We start from the raw sequence: 14,289 nt of genomic DNA on the forward strand, positions 1-14,289 counted from the left end.
CACCTCTTTGCCTCAGCTACTGCACCCCAGGCTACTGATTTTGCTTCCCCCTTCTCTTTTTGATGGCTTTTCTACAATGTTTATGACATTAAAAATAAAACATGTCATGTAATATTACGTTAAAATATGTTTAAGACTAAACTTGTGCCTCATGTCTCACTTTACCCCAAAGCATTTGTCTCACTTTACCCCACCGCCACATTTTAGAAAAAAACGATCTCTCTTAGCAATTCAGGCTTATCTTCAGCTAGCATCATCACATGGTTTTATATGTTGGTAGTTCATCAACATGTATGATATAAGTTTTTCTACCTGAATCAATTTGCTTTGGCGCAACAGTTGATTAAGTTGACAGCAAGAAAATTTACTTTTACATGCAAAAAAAATATTTTTGTGAAAAAAACATGCTTACTACAGCACCATGAGGTCCTCTCCTTCATGGCCAAGGGTAAATGAGAGGGGCTTGAAAACATAATGTTCAAATGACCAAAATTGTGTTCCATTGCCTAGATACAGGGGGTGTCTCACATTACCCGATGTCTCACATTACCCCGTTCTCCCCTACATTGAATGAAGTGAAAAGACAGGTGCTTAAAGATAAGGTTCAGGAGGCAGGAAGGGAGTGGAATCTGGTAGGGATACTGGGATCTGAAGGAGAAGGAATAAGAATCACTAGGAAGGCTTTATTTACTTTTTTAAAAGACTCAAGGTTATGGAGTAGAATTTAAAATGACATGATAATACACACTCCAGTACAGTAGGTGGCGGCATGCACCTAAACGTTGTTTGCAGTCCGCCATTAAATAAGAGAAGAAGAAGAAGAAGAAGAAGTTTACTCAATTAAAACAATGCGCACCTCCCCCCTCCACTATGACATGACGACAGCTCAACGGTTGAGTGAGCGAGCGCGGCGCGCGCTGTTTGAACTCTCTTCAGTCTCCAGAGCAGTTCTCTTCTCTCTAGCTAATATAACGAATATAACTAATTTGGATGATAAAATGTCCTCAGAACTGTGCACTGTTTGTTTATTGGCAGGTTATAGAGTCAGTCGCGTCGCAGCATCTTTCGGCTGTGAGTGACGCAGGACGGCGGTGTAAAGTTAGAAGTTCCCCCGCAGAGGCGAGTCCATCTCCGGCTGGAGAAACAGCGCTGATCCGGTGGATACTGGATAACAGACCGGTTGATTACACTTGAATTACTTGAATGTTTAGGCCTAAATGTTTAAGTTTTACTTCGAAAATGTTTCTTACATGAGTTTAAATGTAGGCAATATTGTATATGTGTTAAAAATAGTATAAAATATGCTGTATTGCTGTAGGCTACTCATCGACAATAAAGGCCAATGTCATGTAGTTATACTGGTGGTTGTATGGAATATTTTTACAAAGGTTTAGAGGAAATAAAGTTAATATTACTGGCATATAAACACAGTTAATATTACTCATAAATATTTGTTTTTAAATCCCCCCCCCCCCCCCCCCCAGAAGACACCCCCCCAATTATTTCTACTCAATTTTATTTGTTAATGTACCACATGCAGTTACTCAGATCTATTTAATTAGTTTTACTTACATTTACTCAGTTAATACAGTGTATGTAATTTATTTCACTGCTTAAAAATCTAATTAATATTAATAATAAAGTGTAAAAATGTTTCACCAAACACAAATCATATTAAAAGTTTTTAGAGTGCATCACCACCAGAGTTCATATAGAAAAACATATTCCAGCCAATTTTCAACATTTTAATCGCTGTTCTAGAAACATATTTGACTCAACTTTGTTCATTTGCAATAATATGTTATGATTTGTTCACAAACAACAGGCCCAGACAGTTCACAATTAATTTAAATACACAGTCTTACAATGTCATTGCTTTATTCTGCTCTTTCAAATCCTGTAGGAAAATTAACAGTCTTCATAAAGGTCAGTGATATTCTGACAGCTAGTAATCCTCGAACCGGCTTCTGCACTGTACAATTTAAAGGGATACTCCACTTTAAAATGAAAATTCTGTCATCATATACTCACCCTCATGTTGTTTCAAACCTGTATGAATTTCTTTCTCCTGCTGAACAGAAAGGAAGATATTTAGAAGAATATCAGTAACCAGACAGTTTCTGGTCTCATTAACTTCCATAGTAGGAAGAAAATATACTATGGAAGTCAATGAGACCAGACACTGTGGTTACTGATATTCTTCTAAATATCTTCCTTTCTGTTCAGCAGAAGAAAGAAATTCATAAAGGATTAAAACAACATGAGGGTGAGTATATGATGACAGAATTTTCATTTTAAAGTGGAGTATCCCTTTAAAAATTTGCCAACTGCATATAAGTGAATCAGATGTTGGTCATCAAAACATGAAATCTGTACGAAACATATAAACAAATGACACAAAACGTGTATAAATTCTATATGACTTTAATTTGACTAGCATATGATTCAATATAAGAACTTTAAATGATTTATATATGAATTTTATATGAGTTTTATATATTTCTACTAATACCATACACATTTGCATACTTTTGTCATGTAAAACTCATATAAGTCTTTTAACAGTATTCATATATAACGCAAAAATCCCCTACAAGTTGTATGTGTGCTATTTAGTATGAAATGGGCCATAATCGGTCTGATTTTGTATAGGACATGTATTGGCCTTATATGAAACACAGAAGGTAATTCTGGCCGATTTAAGTAAGGAAGATATATGGTTGCTGTATATGAACCATGCAGGTTTTTTTCATATGGGGCATTTCATTACAAAGTCATTTTTTTATCATCTTTACAGTACTCTTAGTCGAAGGTTTTTTGGCTGGTGTAATAAGATGGTGTTGTTGGCTCAGATGGTCTTTTAACTGGAGACTGAGGTTCTGGAGTGCTTTGTGTCTCTGTGATACAGAGGACAGGGTCAGTTTCATCTATAATTTCAAATAAATCCTCATCACTGGGATGAGCTGATGAAGTTTTCTCAATATTGGTGACTTCCAAGCAGTTATTATATGTTAAAGTCAGTTCATCTGAGGATAGCAAGAGTTCTTCTATATCTTTTGAATCACAAGCTAACAGGTCAAGTTCTGGTGTTATGAATTTTGACAAAGTGGAGTTTGAAACTGTAAGAGAAGTTATTTGACCATCTTGATGTATTTCAATGATTCCGTTGCATTTTGTTATATAGCTTTTTGTGTTCCGTAGAATTTTGCAAGTTGGGCAACGGTGAAATTGCTGTTTGACATTGAATTGTTCTTGTGATTTGTGGCATTTTGGACATTGTTTTTTAATGTTTATTTGCACCCCTATTGGTTTCTGTGTCACCACTGTATTAGGTATAGATGGTTCCTTGCTGATTTTAGGGCCTTGACCAGGTGGAAACACTTGGTCCTGTGCAATAGGTTTCATGGTTGTTCTCCGGGTTGTTGTGAGGCTCTTAAGGCTGTTGTACTGTCTGGTTTTAAGATTGGTGAATGTGTATGAGTTACCTAGTTGCAGTTGTGAAACTTGTTTTTCCCAAAGAGTAAGTTGAATTTCTCCAGATGGATCTTGCAAGGAACATTCTTGGATCTCACAGTCTGTACCCCAGGCCTTTACAGTGGTTGTGTTGTTTAGCTTGCATACTGTTGCAGATATTTTAGTGATCTGAAAATTAAAAGAAAATAGTACATGTACATCAAAATATACAAAAATATACATCAATAAACAATGATTATAAGGGAAATGTATATAACTGCTGTTGTAATAAGAAGAAGAGGAAGAAAAAACAGCCAAGCCTTTCCACACATTAACCAGTTTTAAATGCATTAATCATGTTTGTATATAGCGTCTAGCAAAGATAACTGAGGAGCAAAGTAATCTTTGCCTGTGCATCTGAAAGATCTTTCACATTTTAGCATTTATTTAGAATGTCAGGCAACTTTAAAACATTTTTTTTCTCCCCATAAAACAATTTTGCACAATCTACAGAAGGTTAATACGTGATTGTACTACTCCCCAGACCATTCCTTAAACAAGTAAACAACCCTGTATTTACACAGTGAGAGGGTTGAAAATACTCACTGAAAACTGCAAGGGCACTGCTTTAAAATAGTGCTTATTATTAGCTTTCCCTTTGTGCTAAATTAATGTGTTTGGGCTTGATGGAAAGGGTGGATTCAGGGCTACCATTTGGTGTATCACAACTGAAAATCTGAGTCTCCTGGCCTGGTTATTGTTTGGAGCAAACATTTTTTTTAAATGAGAATAGTGCCTGAATTGGGTATATTGTAATGATTAGGGTTAGCTTTCCCTTTGTGCTAAATTAATGTGTTTGGGCTTGATGGAAAGGGTGGATTCAGAGCTACAATTTGGTGTATCACAACTGAAAATCTGAGTCTCCTATAGGCTCAAGAGAACAGGGGTCAAACGAGGCCTTTTCGAGGTCATTCAGAGCTTTGTTGTGGTAGGTCCACAAAAATCACCAAAATCTTTGTAAATGAGCCAAATCCTAAGCTATTTTCATCTAGTTTGTATCAAAATAAAGCTTAACACTTGTAGATTACAAATATGTGAATGAATTTACTGTGTCTTTTTCAGATAGATAAAGAGGAGATTTACAGTTGAGCCTGTTTCAGGGTCTTTTGGTAGAGCTGCCTGTATGAATTTATTTCTTGTTCCTTAAAACAAAGTGCAATCAAAGTGTGTCTTATATCACCGGAAAGCTCGTGTTGTGCAGTTTCACATGTTCCAAAGCTCACTATTGTACGTTGTTCGAGGCCCGAGATAACAGGGGTCAAAAATCCTTTGTCGATGTCATTCAAAGCTTTGTTGTGAAACTGTTTTCACCAAAATCAGTCAAATCTGAAGCTATTTTCATTTGTTTTGTATCAAATTAATGGTGAGTATGTGTAGTTTACAGAAATATGAATGACATTACTGTGTTTTGTTCATAACTGGAAAGAGAAGAGTTATAGTTGAGCCTGTTTCAGGTCACGAGGCCAGTGAATCATTTTGCAAAAGCTGCCTGTAGGAATTTTTTTATAGTTCATTAAAACAAAGTCCCATCAAAGTGAGTCTTATATCATCGGAAAGCTCGTGTTTTGCAGTTTCATGAGCCAGAGTTCACTATTGTGCGTTGTTCGAGGCCCGAGAGAACAGGGGTCAAATTGGCCTCGATTATGGGCTTGCCACTGGATCGTGACTCTCACTGCACAAAAACGGCTGTTTTTCGGAGTCAAAAAACCCATTATAAATATTCTTTATGTCATTGTAAAGTTCGTGTTTTGCCGCTCGCAACGAGCCCAAGCACGTTGCTGTGCATCATTCGACCAGCGAGAAATCCCACGTCAAACGCGACCCATCCCGGGTTATACTCTCGCACCGATCGCTCACTCTCTCCCTAGAGTGACGGCCAAAATCTCGAAAACATCGTAAAAATCGACCCGCAAGGCATACGTCGAAATTGAAGACATCGATGTTCTCAGGAGAGCGGGCCGGACGCTACGATACCAGACTCGGTGGGAACGGGCGCTTGCTCAACCTTTTGCAAATCCCAGAGAGGGCTCAGAAAGTTGTGAGTCTCACACGCCTGGAAAGTACCGCCCGCGAGGCCAACGAATCAGGTGTTTTTTTCCTGGTCCGACGCTCCATCACACTTTTAAACCGAATATGAGTTATGAATTATGATGGGTACATTTTGTGGCTTCACCCTGAAAAAGTCGTTACATATAAAAAAGTTTGGCTCGTTGCGATCGCGCCGCCGAGACGAACGCAACGATGTAGGATTCACTATTTGGACCTGGGGTGGAGTCAAACTGTTGAGCTTATACTTGTCCCCGGAGCTCTCATGCCTTCTGAATAAATTCCAGACCTGTGCCTCAGTCTCCTCATCTTCTGGGCCCTCTGCCCCCTCTCTGCTAGTCCCTGCCTGGGGTTCCTCTTGGGCATCTTGGCCCAGTGCCTCCTGTTCTAACTGACAGTTTCATCCTTCTTCTGTACACAACTAGTGATCTTTGACCAGTCCATGTTTGGTCCAACAATGTTCTTTAGAATTTTCAAAACACCTTCTCTCAAATCGCCTTTACTGGTATGTTGTAGTTCAGAAGTAACAGCAGACTCAAAACTGTTGAATTCAGATTCAGTTAGAATTTGTGACATCAGCTGTGTGACTTCTGCCAACGACATGTCATAGAGATGCATTTTACTGATCAATGCTGTAAGGACTGATTTTCCTGATAAAACAACTCACCCTGCTATAAAGCCATAAAGTGCACCCTGGACAACAGATAACAAAGACAGAGCACAGGACATTGCCCTGACCAAACTTATCTCCTTGTCTCCTTGTTTGACTTCAACTCATCCCCCCTCTCCCTCCTCAAGTCACTGAAAGTTCATTAAGAATGTCTTTATATCACATATGATGTATATTGTGAATTTATTGTTTTTCCTTTTCATGTTTGGTATCATTTTAAGTGTCTCAGTGTGATTGGTAAAATGGTCTTAATTTCATTGCAGTCATTGGTTTAATGAGAAAGATTGAGAACGTTGGAGAATCTTGTTCTCCTCTCTGGGTGATGTCTCTTCCAGATCTCCCGAAACCAGGTGCTACCCCCTGGGGTACATGGATTGACCCAAACAACTCTAAACAATATTTGTATAACCCCTTTGTTTCTGGTCTGGGTATTTAAGGCGAGGGGACAGAGCAGTCTTTGGGACCCTTTACCAGGATCCCCCATACAGTGTTGTTTCAGTGTTTTCCTGGTGGAAAGCCCTGACACATCACTGGGTGTCTCTGTCAGGAAAGCATTACTTACTTTTAGAGTCATCTATGAGTAAATGATGTCATGTATTTATTATTTCTGAATTGACTTTTAATCAGTTACTTGTGTAATTGGCATGATATATTTTTACCTGACAAATAAATGTTACATCTTGATTTATTCTGCATTTTCCAGAAATCATTATTTTTTAGTAGACTAAAGTGCAGTCTGGTGTTTCCGCAAATCTTTGTCCAGGATAGATCAAACTGAAGGCACTTTGAATGGAGCATGGGGCACATCTTAGGAAGACCTTCCGATTTCTGATTATTCCCTGACCTAGCATGTTGTACGCTGCAACTATTATAAAAAATTACACCTACGGGTCTGCAGTGAGCAGCCGCATAGGGTAAAATGGTTGCACTGCACCCTCTGACTATTTCAGGACTGGCTAGTTTGGCTAGGTAAACTCAAAGTGACACTAGGTCCGTAGTGAATGATTATTCTGAGCATCTCATAATTTCAAATATTCAAAGATCTAAATTAATTCATAATCAATATTTATGACCATTTTCTAATAAGAAATACGATCTAAATTTGATTATCATTTAAAATTGGAGTCGGATTACGCATAGAGCTAAAATAATACAAACTAAATTCCAATAAATTAAGTGAACTTCACTGGAGCGCTGAAAAGACATACACGCATGATACCTTCGCCAGGCCGTTGGACTCTGTCATTGAGCCAATGGGTGGTCCTTACAATGCTCTTCTAAATTCGGAAAAATGTGTGCGTGCTGACGGTAAACTCTGGGATAGTCTCTCTATATCTTTAGGTCCTAGCGCTTTGGCAACAGTTTGTATTTGGACAACAGAAGAGTTGGGAGGAACACTTTCAGTTCCCTCAGTTCCCTGAGATCTTCTCCTAGTACCACATACCTTTACTGAATCTACAGGCTCATCAGTTACTGATTGGAGAGCTACATCTGTTTCAAAGAAAGCTTGTAAGTCAGGATAAGTGTTATCAGGCTGACTAACTTCTTCCACATCAATTTTTTCTGCAACCTTGTTGCGGTTTAATTTCTTAGTCAAAGAGGATACTTTAGCACGCAGCTCTTTGTTCTGTTTCTCTAGCTCTGAGTTACGCTGAGACTGTTGTGTAGCTAGTGCTAAACCAAATTCTCTGTGGCAGCAGATAATGCCTTTCACATTGTTCTTGCGAATACTTGCTCCTAGTACTTTTTTACTCTCATCTACTGACCAATTCTTGTCTGGATGAATCTCATATTTCTGTGTTAGTTCTTGTCTAACTTTTTCAGTGACTATTAGGTTCATTTGTACTCCTAACAGTGATTTGAATTCGCTATCTGACCACAAAGGAGTCACAATACCACCTTCTTCAGTTGTGGGGATCAGTCTAGCATTTTTTCTAAACATTTTGTGAGTTTCTTTGTTACCACACAATCAAAAACACTAAAACTTCTCTGATCAACAGAGGGTACACTTGTTAACACAGATCAACTATTGTTAACCTTCCTTGCCAGAGCAAAGGATAACACAAATTACTAGCACTTTATGCTAATCTTCCCTGCCTGAAACAGAGGATACAATATATTAGCACATGATGCTAATCTTCCCTGGTTGAACAGAGGATGAATATTCTCTGAATACACAGAGGATAAATCACCTTCCCTGTAAAGCAGAGGATAAATCTTCCCTAACTTTACAGAGGATAAACCAGGATAAACTAGCCTGTTAAACAACCTTCCCTGATTAGACAGAGGATAACGAATATTAACTTGTAATACTAATCTTCCCTGCCTGAACAGAGGATAAATTTCATCTCTAAATGAAAACTTTAGAGGATAACTTAGTTAACCAAACCCTACAGCTGTCTGTTAACTCTTCTCTGACGGCGCAGAGGATAACAAATTTGTACTGGTCTTAAAGGTTCTTTTGAATAGAGTGGCACTCACCAACCCTTGGTTGTACAGAAAGATTCAGTCTGGAACACAGTCAGATCTTTGTTGAGCTTGAAGTTTCAATCTGGATTCAGAAGATTTAGTCTGGAATACAGTCAGATCTTTGTTGAGCTTGAAGTTTCAATCTGGATTCAGGTGAGTAGCTCTATCCGGGTCACGGTGCCAAAACTGTTGGAAACATTTCCTTGGTCAAAGCAGAGACCAGGAGATGTTGGGATATCTTTCAAGCAGAAGTTACTCTTTAGTGAGAACTCGCTGTGTGTCGCTATAGTCATCCAAGTCAAGTCTAACTAAGGAACGTTGCCTTGCAATTTATATACATTTAGGGGGAGGGATTTACATTGAGGTTGAACAAAGCATGTAATTGAAGTAGCCTACATGAGTAAGCTCGTTTACAGAGATTTCCTGATCTCATCAGCATAACAGTGTCATTCATATGCATAAATGCTAATCCAATCAGCCTGACAGTATCACCCATACCTTCACATTATCATAGCTTAACTTGGGACAATGACACTGTTCAGGAGGTGCATACAGACAAAAGGTTAATGTCAGACACCTGGGTTGCTTGACTTAATCTTCTTTGAATCTAATCATCTATGCCGCAATGTAAAACACAAGGTAATCTAATTTAAACATTTAATAAATTTGTAATACAACACACGTCAGATGGATGGATGGATGGATGGATAGAAAGATTTTCAGTGTTAAGGTCAGTGTCCATTTCTATGGATGGATGGATGGATAGATAGATGGATGTAAACAACATTTTGTAAAATAAAATTATGCTTTTTTTGAAAAAGTGAATGTTTTGAGGCCTGTGTTAGATGGATGGATGGATGGATTGATGGATAGATAGGTTTAGACTTGTGGTGGGTTGGACTTGGGGTAGATTTGGGTGGGTGGGACTTGTGTTCAATTTGAGTGTGAGTTAGGTTTTGACTTGGTTGGGTTGGACTTGGGTAGATTTGGGTGGAACTGTCCGTGTAAGTGCTTGAAACGGTCCATGCGTGTTTTCAGAAAGAGTTAGGCCCATGTGAGTTTTTAGAAAGGTCCATGCGAGTTTTCAGAAAGGGTCAGGCTATAGGTTATATGTGTAAAAGCGAAGAGTGTACTCTACATGGTTTTTTCGAGTTCTGTAGGTGTTAGAGAGCCGAAACTTGCTGTGTACGGTAATTAGGGGCGCAGAGTCGACTGAACCGTGTTTTGGCACTGTGTTCTCTCTAGCGCAACAAGGCGCCGAGAAACGCTACTGCACCCACCGGTGCACTCTGCCCAGTATGGTCCTAGGGGGATGCTACTTTGTTATAGATAGAAAGATAGACAGATAGTCTTTTTCAGTGTTAGGGTCAAAGGTCAGTTTTCCATTTCTATAGATGGATTGATGGATGGATGAATAGATAGATACAGATAGATAGATCTATCTAACTACGGCGGGCTGACCAGGACCAGATTCCAGGAGAGTGGGGTAAGTTTTAGTGGAGTAAATGAAGTAATTGTTATTTTTGTTTGTTTGTTTTACTTTAGGGCTTAATGTCCCAGGTGTGATTTATGAGGGGTTACTGACGGTAGGTGTTAGGGGTGAGGTGTGGGTGGCCGTTCAAAAAAAGTTTTTGGCCTAAACCACTAACCCGAAATTAAGGGAAGAGCAAATTGGGAGAAGGATTTAAGCCTCATTGAGGCCTCTCGGTTTTACTGTGTCCAACCGTTTAATCCAGATGCTCTCGGCCCTGAGTCTCTCCCTTAGAGACCATGCTGGATTCGCTTGGAGATAAGTGACCCTGAATGAAGACAGACCATGGGTCAGGAAATGCCGAACCAGATGTCGTCGCTTATCAATTTTGTGCACAATATTGTGTGCATGCTGATAAGCTCTGACTCTCAGTTCATTTTTCATCTGACCCACATATTGTCTGCAACATTTTATACAGAAGGCCAGATACTGTTAATGGTTTCGTGGGTCAGAGGTCGAGGAATTTTGAAGATTTTTTTATTAAATCTGCTCATCATCCATTTGTTTTGTATGAAATATTTACAATGACCAACACGGCCTGTGTACGTAACTTACTGTATACGAGCATGTCATGTAAGTTTTCGTTGCATTTGTACGCCACAATGGGTCCGTGATGCTGCAGGAAGTTAGTGGGTGCAAGGAACTTCAAAAAGTTTTCCTTGATTGCCAAATTAAGAGAAACACATTGTTTTGAGTAGAGGGCGGTGAGTGGGATGATTTTGTCTCTGTTTTGCACTTCTGCTCTGGGTGGATTCTTTGGCTTATCAAATGTTTTTAATATTTTTCTCAGGAATGGTCTGCTGTAACCATGCCTACTGAGGGCCCGGAAGAGGATGTTCGTGGCCTCCACAAACGAAGATGGCTGCGAGCAGATTCTTTTGAATCTGAGGAGTTGTGATTTGATAATCCCTTTGAAGGTGTGTTGTGGGTGGAAACTGTTTTTGTGTAGTAATGAATGTGTGTCTGTGTCTTTAAAATAGACCCTAAAATCTAACTGTCCTGCTGCTTCATTTGGGTCCTTTGTATGAGACCACTTCCAAAAAGTTGACCTCTGACCTGTCCATACTGTATTTAACACTAATAGAGTCCTGATGTGAATTCAGGTGGGTGATAAAGGCGAGGAATTCATCTTCCGAATGGGTCCAAACGCCCCAGATGTCATCCAAGAACCTGAAGTATGCGAACGGTTTTAAGGCAAAAGCTGCAAGAGCCGCTTGCTCCCAGTCTGCCATGAAAATGCTCGCATATGAGGCGGCAAACTTCTTCCCTATAGCTGTGCCCTTCACCTACAAGTAAAATTTTGCATCGAACTCAAAGTCGTTTTGGGTCAAACTGATTTATAATAGTTTCATTAGGTGCTCATCCGGTCTGAGGGGATCAGGGTATTTTAACATGATTTTTTTTTTACTGCTTTTAGGCCGGTTAGGGTATCAATATTAGTGTACAAGCTATCAATGTCAATTGTGAATAGAAATGAATTTTCTGGGATTTTGAGTTTGCCAATTTTTGCAATGAAATCGTATGTATCTTTCAGGTAGTCTGGTGGACATAGGATTGAGGAAGTGCTCTATGTACTCAGCCGTGAAGTACGTCTCACTGTTGCAGTCGGACACGATGAGTCTGCTCATCAAGGTATGCTCCACTTTTCTGGTTCTTTATGAATTTTTGGCAACAGGTAAAACCTCCTGGGTCAGGGTGGCCCTTCACCCATGAGGTACTCTTTCTGTTTTGCACAGATCATTTTCTTGGAACACATATCCTCTAAAATTTTCTCTACTTCCTTAAAAGTGTAGGTGTAAATGGGTCCATCGAGTGGACGATAATGTTCTGCGACTGAAAGTTCTCTCAGAGCACAATACCTTGGGGAAGGACTGTCTAAAATAACCGTAGCATTACCTTTAACGGCTGGCTTGATCACTATCTCAGTATTGTGATATTATTCCTTAAGGGCTTTTCTTTCGCCCGGGGTCAAATTGGGGGTCACACCCAAACCCCAGTGTAATTTTTTAAAGGCAAAATTGTCAGCTCTAATAATTTTGTCTATTTCTTTAGGCAAGCTGGATAACGGGGTACTTTAACTTTTTGGTTTTTCTTGGCCTCGAAAAATATTTCTAGCTTGACTCTGCGGTGGTATGCCTGCATGTCTGCTAACAATTTTTTTTTTCTGCAGCTCGATGGGGTGGGGATGTAGGAGAGGCCTTTCTTAAAGGGGGGGTGAAACACTCAGTTTCAGTCAATCTCATGTTAATCTTGAGTACCTATAGAGTAGTATTGCATCCTTCATATCTCCAAATAGTCTTTAGTTTTATTATATTTATAAATGAAAGATAGGCTGTGCTGAGTCTTTCCGGAAAAAAACGAGCGCTGTTCACTGTTTACTTGCTGTGCTTACGCGCCGATAGCTAACAACACACAGACATTTGAAGCAGTTTTACTCACCGCCTGCGGTTCCAACGCACGACCGTGAACCTTTATCGTTGGGACTGCTCCATCCTTAAGCATTAGATGATCTGCAAATCCGGCGTCGAACTGGTCCTTGTTTATAATACAATCATCGTCGAAATGCAGGGAACAAACAAGAACACTTGCACTTGCTCTGGAAAAACAAACTCCATCCACTGGTCCCTTAACGCTGGGTTCTTTTGGAATCTGTGCAGCCGATGACTTCCCTAAAGCCGAGCACAGCGCTTTGATGTGCGTACTGCTTTTGCTCTCTCGCTCTGGTCTATGGGTGCGCGCGCGCCCTTCCGGGAGAAGTGCCCTTAGGACCCATATAAGGAAATTCCGCCCCATCTGACGTCACACATGCCCATACTCGAAAAAACTAATTTTTGAAACTTTGTCCATGTTTAGCATGGGAATCCAACTCTTTAACAGTGTAAAAAACTCAGTATGCATGAAATAGCATTTCACCCCCCTTTAAGGACTGAAGTTTGGTCATCCGTTAACACAAAAGACTTCGACAGGTTAATAATAAGCTTGTGAGAACTACATTTTGGGTTATCAGGGTTTACAAGTTTAAATGCGAAGCCCAATGTGTGAGAAGAGCTTTTGCCGTGGCAGGTCTCCAACGGAGTCCGTCTTTTTCCACATGAAAATGTGTGGATGCCAGCAGAGGGATAAAGTTGAGATTCTTTTTAATGAAACTATTCATGTGCTCTAACATGTCCTGTAGCATGTAGGATCCTTCTCGCCATTTTGTAGGTCTTCTGGATTTCTGTGATGGCTGTCATTCTATATCTCTGTTTTCGAATGTTAATGCCAAATGACAGTACGACTTTCTCCGGTACCCTGGCCAATGTGGCCTTTTCTAAAAGATTACACGCGTGTTGGAACATAGCACCAGGGAAACTGTCTACTTGGAGACTTTCCTCCTGAGGTAGGGGAACTATCGCAGAAATTTCTGGTACCGGTGTTGTGGGGTGGCTCTGTGGTAGAGGAACTAAAACAGAGATTTCCGGCAGATTTCCGACTGCTGGCGGTAGATCCTTTTCCTATTTAGCACCCAAACTTTGGAACAGTCTTCCTAACATTGTCCAGGAAGCAGACACACTCTGTCAGTTCAAAGCTAGATTAAAGACACATCTCTTTGACCTAGCATACACATAAAACATTATAGACTTCTATAATTCAATGTTAGGCTGCATAGATTAGGTCAGCCGGAACCGAGAACACTTCCTATAAATCCTGATGTACTCGTTACATCATAAGAAGAATGGCATCTACGCTAATTTTAGTGTCTTTGTTTATCCCGAGGTTTTCCCGCAGCTTGCCGGATACAGACCGTATCCAGATCTGACGACCAGTCTCTGAAGTGCCAACTAGTCTCTCCCTATGGATGATCCCTCTACCACTCTACAGATAAAGCGTCGTCAGGAAAATTCAATTCGCGTACCTACCCCGAAGTGACAAATAAAACAAATTCTGTATCAAAATTTATAAGGAAAGACCAGTACTTTGTTTAGGCTTGGTTTGTAAGGAATTCCAAACCTGCGCACATATATTCAAACGCACATAACTATAGAACCAATTCTTAATGCGCATGTGAACGCCATCAGCA

This window comes from Squalius cephalus (assembly GCF_949319135.1).
Source record: "Squalius cephalus genome assembly, chromosome: 4".
Taxonomy (NCBI): Eukaryota; Metazoa; Chordata; class Actinopteri; order Cypriniformes; family Leuciscidae; genus Squalius; species Squalius cephalus.